This window comes from Condylostylus longicornis, unplaced genomic scaffold (assembly GCF_029603195.1).
Source record: "Condylostylus longicornis isolate FDR11 unplaced genomic scaffold, ASM2960319v2 ptg000001l, whole genome shotgun sequence".
Lineage (NCBI taxonomy): Eukaryota > Metazoa > Arthropoda > Insecta > Diptera > Dolichopodidae > Condylostylus > Condylostylus longicornis.
In genome coordinates, this window is record NW_026577970.1 from 7,519,241 (window position 1) to 7,529,357 (window position 10,117).

A 10,117-nucleotide genomic window follows, 5' to 3' on the forward strand; every position below is an offset into this window, starting at 1 on the left:
GTAAATATTTCCTCTCCAATTTTATTTGCTTGTCCTCTTCAATCTTATTTGCTTGCTCTTCGGATTTATTCTCATTTTTTCAGTTTATGTTTTAATAACCAGATATCATATACAGCTATACTCCAGTATACTAGAAAAATTTCTGATATTTTCTCATAATTTTAATCCGGTTCGATTTGATATTTTGGTTTTCTCTGTTCTATTATTCTCCCATATTATTTTGTTTATAGCAAATGCAATATTTTATTTAAAATCCAAAAAAAAAATCAAAATTCCAAGAAAAATTATATCAGTAAAATTTTAATTCCTTCTATTACAAAAATTATAATTAAATTATTTTAGAAAATGAAAAATATTGAAATAATATTCAATGACATTTAAATTAATAAAATACATATATGATTTAATTTTTTATATTTAAATTTTATTTTAAAATTTTGGATTTGTAGACCTACAAGGAATAAGATAGTAGCTTAGTAATCAAATATTACTCAATATGTCTACAGGCGAAAATGGTAAATTTAGTTCTTTTAGATTTACAAACGGAGTAAGTTTAACTTAATGGAAATTTCTTCATGCAACTGCAGAACAGATGGATGACGTAATCAAAGGAACGAGTTAAAGGCAGAAAAATTCATTAAAAAAATTTTTCTCCTCGAACTGGACTCGAACCAGTGACCTACCGCTTTCTAGGCGGACGCTCTACCAACTGAGCTATAGAGGCATGAAGAAATTGCCGACGAAATGTTCTCTACATTGCTTTATACTGTAATTCACATGATTACTAAGTATTTGTTTTGTTTACATTGATTGCTACATACAATCTACTATTGAAACACACAATGACAAGAACAAATATATTTATAGGATTGTGCCTATTTCACTAACTATTTCAATAGCTGTTTTCATTTAGCCATCTATAGCTCACAGCAATAAATCTTCATGATTCGACTTTTTGCTTTGGATTCAAACAAGAAACTACAATTCAAAACGATATAAAATTAATTTACAAATAACACTAACCATTTTTCTTGTTGATTTTATAAAAATTTTTCTCAGTGTACTCATACACACATAGCCTTTCATTATCCACTACAGTTACTAAAAAAGAGCAAAATAAAAAAAAATGTGATAATAGAAGATTATTATCACCTTTGATTTTTTTTTTTTTTGTATTATTTTATAAACTTTATAATATTTCTCCTGTTCATATATAATTTTTATAAAATTTCTGATGTCAAATGCATTGTATAACACTGCATAAAATATAATATGCTTGTCATGAACGTATAATATGAACCAAATAAAAATGTACATATGCTATCAAAGCTAACATGTAATTTAAAGTACATAAAAGTGTGATATTTATATATATGTATATGTGTAATGTAACTCGGTTACCATATTTTTCATTGTAATGAATTTTATACACATTTTTCTTTATTGCACAAAGAAATTCGATCGGGCATAAAAATATATATAATAAAATTTTATACTTATACAGACTTATGTGCATATAATATAATAACGTATACACAGTCGAACCAATTTAAAATTAACTTATAATAATAGTAGAACACAATTGTTATCACATCATTTTTTAGATTACAAAAGAAATATTTGCTATTGTATAAGTTTCGCTAGTAGTATTAACGATGAATTCCTTACAAAAATATACGGGGATCTTTGTTTTATAGAGCCTCTGAAAATGGTAATAAAAAAGATAATTGAATAATTGAGATTTTCTGTCGGGAAATTTTCTTCAAATTTCTAGAAGAAAGAAATAGAAAAATGCCTTTACTCTCATAATAACACGCCGTTCATCTGTTTTTTTAGCTGTACAAGAACGTTTTTGTGAATCACTTTTAAATAAATTGAAGAGAAAACTTTAAATTGCGACATCTATTGGAAAATTTTCAAATAAAAAAATATGAAAATATTCTCTAAAAAATTTGTTATACTCTGCGCACCTTCGTGAAGGAAAAATCCAGGGTATAACAAATTTTGGGACTCCATAAAAAATAATAATGCCAGATCTATAAAAGTTGGCTGCCGTGTGTCCAATTATAGGTTAGACATAATATCCGTGAAGTTTCTATTGAAAGGTTTGACAGGTTCGAGTAATTGCCATTTACAATAATGAAAGCTAATTCTAGACGGTTTATACCGACTGAAACGTTTTTACTTGTTTTTAAATCAAATTGTAAATTATTTTTGAAAATACGAATTGAATTTTGTATTTTCGAATTAGAATCTTCATAATTATTTTATTTCCAGTTCGAATTATTGATTCTGTGAAAATGGAAGGGTATTAAAATTTTAAGAACAATTTTATGTAATTTACATTTTGCTAAAATTTTATACGTATAGTATAATTGTATCAGATATTTTACTTTAACAAATTCTTTCAAAATTCCTTATGCTGACCCGAATAATGACGAAGATATTAGGATCCGAAAATACCGCAACGAAGACCTACTGTTCAATCAGCCATGAAAACCAAACCTAATTTAACTTTCATTAAAATTAAATAAACTCTTACAAGATTTGCTGTTTCATTCAAATTAATTCCAACTGTATATATACTAAAAATGCACTTATTAAATATAACAGTATTATACTTAAAAATCATTTTATAAATGGCGTATAAAATACATGTAAATTTTATTAAGTTATTGTACGAACATTATGAACGTATGTTATACGGGTGGTTAAGCTAAAAAAAAAAAATTTTTTTTTTTTTATTACTGGTAGCTTTAAGAAAAAATAGGATTCTTATGCAAGTAATTGTGGGCGAGTTTATGTCTTCCTTGACTTAAATAAAATTATATTTTATATTTTGACATTGCATATATATACATATATACAAAGTTGTGTATTTTAAAAAAAATTAATATTCGAGGGGGTGGTTTTTTCTATACATTTTTACATATAAAAGATTTATTTTTCATTCTTATACGCGTATCTGGCGTTCTTTTTATGTTAGAATAAAATTTAAAAGGGATTTTTGTTAAACTTATGAAGAATTAATAGCATAACATACACACAATTATTATTATGAATGTGTAATAAAATACACTTGTTGTCTCTGATTGAGAATTCTTTTAAAAGAGTTCAAATAATTTTTTATAGGTTTCTCTATATGCAATTGTGTATGGTTTTGAACAATTTCTTTACTAGCACATATACAATTTAAAAAAAAAATTTAGGTTATCATTCTGATTAATCTTAAATTGAATTTGAATAATTTTTTGTTTGTTAAGTAGATGAATGAGTAAGTTGTACGCTCGAATTGGATTAATTTTAATTTAATTCCTTATTGTTTCTAATATGAAGACCATAATATAAAATTCTAATGGGTAAGTCTATTGTCTAATTTTAAAATGAAAAAATTTAATCGATTTATTACTAACTTGTAGTATTAAAATAATTGATTTCTCAAAATTTAATTCTGATTCAGAAATTTTTAAGGTGTTCAAAATGAAGCGAGAAAAATTTCATACCAAATTATTTTTTTTTCAAAATCAACACCATGATATTGTAAATCTGACCAACTGGCTTAAAGAAATTTTAATTCAAAAAATTCAAAACCACTCTGCAAATTTGGTTATTTACTCGAAACTAAATCTGATTTGAGAATAGTATTACTTGTGTGCAACAAGAAGACAAAATTTTTATAAAATTTATTAAATTAACAAAACCGCGGTTTCTTACAATTTGAAATTTTTTCAAAAATCATAAACACTATCAAATGGGCTCCCAATCATTTATAGTACAACTAATTTAAAGAGTTTATCTGATAAGAGTCAACTAAATAATTAAACTTGTTTAAGAAAAATGCTAGAGAAAATTTAATTTGACCAACGCTTTTGACCCAGTTTTCAAATAGTGTAATTAGCATATGTTCCATATGTGGGATCTATCACTTTTATATAAAAAAAAACTCTCTATCGCGTTAAAATTTAATACAATGTCATACAATAAAATACAATGACATTTTTAACTTTTAAGGATGCTTGGACTTTACTGGCATATACGTTTACAAGCCGGCTTGAAAGAGCTAAGTGAGTTAGCTGAAAAAAATTTAAACTTATTTATTTACACTCCTAATATTTGGTATTTGTCTCGATTTCGTAAAATATTTTGCAAACATTTTTGTGATTAAAAGATATTGAATTTCGAAAAAAATTGCATAAAATTAGGCGAACAATTTTTATTCAATATTTTTAATATTCATAATCATTACCTTTATTAACTGAATTCCAATTTTTGAAGCTACAAAAAAATGCTCTACAATAAAATTTATAAAATGTCCTTTAATTATTAAGAGCAACTGCAGTTCTTCATACTTTTCAATTTCATTTTAAATGTTATCTTTGATATTGTCAGAAATGTTAGAAAGTTTTTTTTTTTTTGAAATGTTAAAAATATTACCGTTGGTATGTGTTATACGTTTTAAATACATTCACTTTTGTGAAAGGATATTATTACATGTGGCTATTATGAAATATATTGGAAATGTTAAAGGATATTCTATATAAGGAAGTTATGTAGGTATGTATACAATATTTAATTTATTAGTATTTTAAATTTAAATTTATAGATGTTTAGTTTCTACTTGTACGAGTATTAAATATTTATTGTATGAATGTAGATATGGCCATCAGTTATGTAAGGAAAATGTCATTCGATAAAATTTTACTGTACACTCCTATAATTGTATGTTTGATTGTATTTAGAAATTAATGCATAATTCACTGCAATACACAGTTTTTTTTTCCAAATAAAATTTAAAATTTAATTTAATTAACGGAACAAAATGGTGTGACATTTTTAAAAGACTTGAAATTAAAATTGTAAGTATCAAAATGCGTAGAGTATGCATATTAGATAATAAGATGTAAATGTTATGTAATTTCACTGAAAGGATTGTTATTTTTAGTTAACCATCTGCAATTTACGATATTATTAAATTTATAGGACAATTTTCAGATAATCTGGTTTAAAAACCCACCTTCTTTAATTAATTAGAAGATAAAAGCAGCAGAACAATTTTAATGTCATCTAAAATGAAATTAACTTATTTGCTTATATAATATTGAGAAAGCCCTACATAGGAGAAGAATTTCGTGAAAGAAATAGTAATTATAGCCTTGGGCGTCTAATACTTAATTCAATTGAAAACTTTCAGCATTTGAGAGTAGGAGTTTGTGTAAAAGGACAACTATTCAGAAAGTTTTTAAATATTCTTACTAACAGAAACACTGATTTGACTATCAAAAAAGAGAGATTAAAAAAAACGCAGGAAATTTCATAACTTTTATTTGAATATATCCGATGAAATACATCGAAAATATTGAAGTAAAAGTCCTCGATTGTTTTAATGATTTTATATTGAATTCTAGTAAAAGAAACATTTGTATACCATCGTACATTAAATAAGATTAACTTAATTTTCATTAAATTCAATTGTTATATTTGAATTTGATATTCTCCTAAATTCTAAAATAAATCCGAAATTCTGCTAACAAACATTCTTACTATTGTTTTAGTAAATTAATGTTTCTAAATGAAAATTTTGTTTAAGAAATGTACAGCCTCCTTTCAAAAAATATATGGTAATTTTCTTATATCGTAAAAAATATTGATAATTTTTATGCTTATCGGTTTAAGAATTTTGTAAACAATTTCTATTCCAAACATTTTTTTTTTTTTGTAAACTAATAAGGTCCCAATCATCTTATAATGCCATAAATATCAAAATATTTTGTTTAAATTTAATATTATTCAATTTACGGCACAATAATAGTTTTTATAACTTTTGGACCTTTTAAATCAGATTTTAAATTATAAAATGATTATAAAAGGAAAAGTTTATAAAAATAAATTTTTTTTTTTAAATCCTAAAAATAATTTTTTTAAATCACATATAAAAAAAAAAATTACGGTGAAAAATATCCTTTTCTGTTTTTTTTTTCCTTATTATGTTTTGCAAGTAAAATATGTAATTCTTAAAAAATGCCAACATCTTAAGAAATATATGTACAAAATTACATCATGTTATAAACAGGATGTAAATGATGTTAGGTGCCACAACAAGGAAAAAAATTACTTTAAATATTTTCGTTGCCTTTTGGCAAATTATATGAGATAGGAACGTGCAAGAACCATGCATTTATTTTCGATATTAATGAAGTGAGGGAGTAGAGCTTACAAAAACCCTGAGTTTTCATTTAATTTATATTTCTACATTATGTGATCCTGGGACTATTAAAAAGTAAGTAGCATAGTTTGTTAATGACGACCGTCTTGTAGTAAGACACTATTTTACATCCTGCGTGACCGAGTAAATGGAAATATCTGGTGCATTAGCTGAATATTCTTTTATCAGAGATAGTGTGTGGGTTATAAATTCCAAAGCGTCTAATTCAAAAGGAGATCACTCTGCATGTAATTTCTGGGCAATTTCAAAAACGTACTAGAGGAATGTCTTGTCCGTTGGTCGACTCTATTAAATGTATCTTATCGTACCATTTTAATCCCTTTATGAAGAAATGAAAGAACGTCTCTTTTGAATAATATTCAAATTCTAACAAGAATAAATCAGCTGTCCCAGATACATTTACTTAAAAATCTGGAATTCAAGAAAAATTTAAGAAAAATATTTCACACCAATTACAGAATAAATTGTCCTGGAGCTCTCATATATCAATTTTGAATAATAATTTTTAAAATCATTCCCTTAATTTTTTTCAGTTTAATGAATTTTGTGCACTAAGTAAGTTGAACAGAGCAGACACTTTCTTAAATCGAATCACTTTAAATATTACAAATATTTCAAGAAAAAAGCTCATCTCATAGAAAATGGTAAAGCGGAATTTTGACTGTGTAATTAGATTGCAATTTTGAAACCTGATTAAATTATGAATTTGTTATTTAAATTAAAAAAAACTTACCAACAATTGCTAACATTATTAAATTCGAATCAATAATTGCATCTTAATTTTTTACTTAAAGAGCGAACATCTGATAATTCTAGACTGACCAATACGATATAATTTTATAGTTCATTGTAGCCAGCCGCAAGCAGCAGATTCTCTAAAATGACTGAATTAAATCGTAGAATTAATACACCCTTTCATATTATCTATTTTTGTATTAGCTTCCAATCTACACAACAATTAATTCCGAATAGCATTAAGATGGCATTTTTATAATTTTTCTTACTATCCTTAATGAGATCTACTGTTAATTAATTTCTTTACATTATAGTTGTACAATAAACTGTTAACATACTGCTTATGTTTATATTATTTATCTGTAAAAAAACAAAATAAGAGAAGAGGAAAAACTTTATGTGTATAAGTTGGAATGGAAGAAAATTTCCTAACTTTTAACATTTCAAAATCATTACAAAAGAATTTTTATAAAGAAAAGTGCCCTTAAGTAAATATAAATAAAATTTTTTTTTACTGTTCCTCTTGTTTTCCTTATTTTGTCTTCTCTCTCCCTCTTTCTCTTCCTCTCTCTCACTGAGATTTTCATATGAATAATTCATTCGGATTCACCTTAATTTTTAGTATGTTACTGAAACTGTGATAAAAGTTTTTTTTTTTTTTTGTATAAAATTTTTAAGATTTTATCTTTTTTTTTTCTTGTTTTTATTGTTGTCTTTTTTTTTGTACGTAAATCAAATCAAAATCATTTAATTCAAAAGTAAATTTACAACTTTCAAAGATGTGATTTGTATATGCTTACTGATTTAGGTCATGACTTAAGGGATATTGAATGTAAGACGCAATGATATAACAAAATATAATTTCCCTTACACAAGTACTTTAAAATTATAGCACTGCGGTACTTGTATAAAAAAATTTAGCTTACAAATTGTTGATTGCTGAATTGTTAAAAGCAATTTAGTATTAATACAATTGTAGTACACGTGTATGTATATTTTTTGTAAAACATTTCAATCTTATCTCCAGTTTTCTTCAAAATTTTGAATAACCTTGAATATTAAGTTTAATTTGGATAAGGTGTTTGAGTATTCCATTAATTTTGAGCTTATCAATTCGGATTATTATTGAGCAGCCGAGTATATAATAAAAAAAAAAACGGTGGACGCAATTGTTATTAATCAACATTCAAGCAAGCTCTCCTCCCTTGAATATTCTGAATTTTTAATTCAGCTCTCTCTATTTCTAATAATGTTCTCGTATTTGAATTTTCTCTATTTGTTTCTGACATCATTAGAGATTTTAGTGTTTTCTCGTCAAGTACGAACCCCATACACAAAAAACGGTCCCTTTTGCATGTTCGAACATAGTCCAGTTCAATAAACCTTAACATTTCTTTGAATTATAATTATTTTAACTGTATTAAATACAAAATTAAGGACATGAAAATTATTAAAATTATATGAGACAACCTAATGAGCTTAATTTTATTGAAATTTTTATTTAAAATATGTAAAAAAATAAGAAATTGTTTCCAGTAGATTTTATCACAAATACCAATCAAAAATTTTTATCCAAAACTTTTTTTTTAAGAACAGTAGCTCATTTAAAATAAAATGTGTATGTATATTTTAAGGTATAGAACCCAAAAAAAAAACAACACATCGCGCCCCCCCCCCCTAAATAAATTATTTTGATAATTTGCAAATTTCCAAAAAGAAAATCGCATAATAATATTTTTTTTTTATATATTTGTGTATACTCTTAAGAAATTTAATTGAATCAAGTATAAAAGGTTTGATACAACGTTTATAATTTAAAAATTTCAATTTGTCTGAGAGATCTACGAATTCAATTTCCATCTACAGAGAGTTTTAATTGTAACAGATAGTTTACGCTTAAACTGATAATGGTGATGAGTTCCGGAAAGAATTTATAGTGAACCAACAATTTTAAGAAATCAATGCCTACAATAAAATTTGAATAAAATGTTAAAGAAACTAAACAAGACCGTGTTAAAGAAACTAAACAAGACCGCTTCTTTTTACGTGTAAGGGAATGATGATTACTAAAATACCCTTTTGTAATAATTACTTTTAAGATGATTACTAATATACCAAACGAACCTACATATATAATAGGAAATTTTATTATTCGCAGTTCCTTGAATCAAAATTCAAATTATAAGAATCAGATAAAATGAATACCTCCACAAAGAAGCAGCAAAATGTCTCTCAATCTGTTGAAATTTTTCTTATTCAAATTTAATTATTAAATATACCAAATTAAGCTCAACTTTGTGTCAGTTTTCAAAATTATTTTAAGAAAAAATAGTTTGTTACCAAAATATCATGGGAAAATTCTTTGAGTCCTTACTTGAAATCAAAATCTATTACCCAACTGTATAATTGATATTTCCCAATTGAAAGGCATTAAAATACTGCCCATTCAACCAAATTCATTTGATTTCCATTTAAATTGTTGGGGAAAAAAATTTCCAATATTCTATACAAAATGCTATTGCTTTATTCTGGAGTTTAAGAATTATTTTGTTTCAAAGGTGATCTGTTTAATGTGTCAAAATATGAATAAATTTAAGAGAACGAAAATTTTTTAGAAAAAAGCAAATATTTCTTTAGAAAATTGTTAAAAATTTCCAAAGAAAATGGTTTTGGGTACACTACCAATTTTTCGAAAGTTGTTTAGTACACCTTAGATTAGGTGAATAAATTTCGAACACTGGCTATGTATCAAACGTTATTGACACAAAATTGTAATTAATTTAATTTGTAGTATGGCGTTATGGACAGCTCTCTAATACTGATTTACATTTGCTGTAATCTGTAATATACGACTGTACAGTCTGCACACAAATTTTTTTAAATGGTAATTAAATGACAGCGGCATTGTCAAATATTGCAAATTATAATTTCCACTGCTTTACTTGATAGTAGGTAAATTTCTCTTACAGTTTTATTTTACAGAATAAAATTTTGATTACGTTAATAATGGAAAATATTAAAGACTGTGGAAAAATTCAAGGTAATTTGACTATATATAGAATGTATTTTGCATAGTACGAGTACATTAATCATTAATTTAGAATCAAAGTCACACCTTTATTTTCTCCTTATAATTTCCTCATACAGTATATAGAGTTA

The 10,117-nt window shown here is 25.3% G+C and overlaps 1 non-coding gene across 1 annotated transcript; it reads right to left on the reverse strand.

Annotated features, from left to right (window-relative positions):
- Positions 1-651: 651 nt before the first annotated feature.
- Trnas-aga (transfer RNA serine (anticodon AGA)) lies at positions 652-724 on the reverse strand. Its single transcript has one exon. It is a non-coding gene; the product is annotated as a tRNA-Ser (tRNA).
- Between the last annotated feature and the right edge of the window lie 9,393 nt (positions 725-10,117).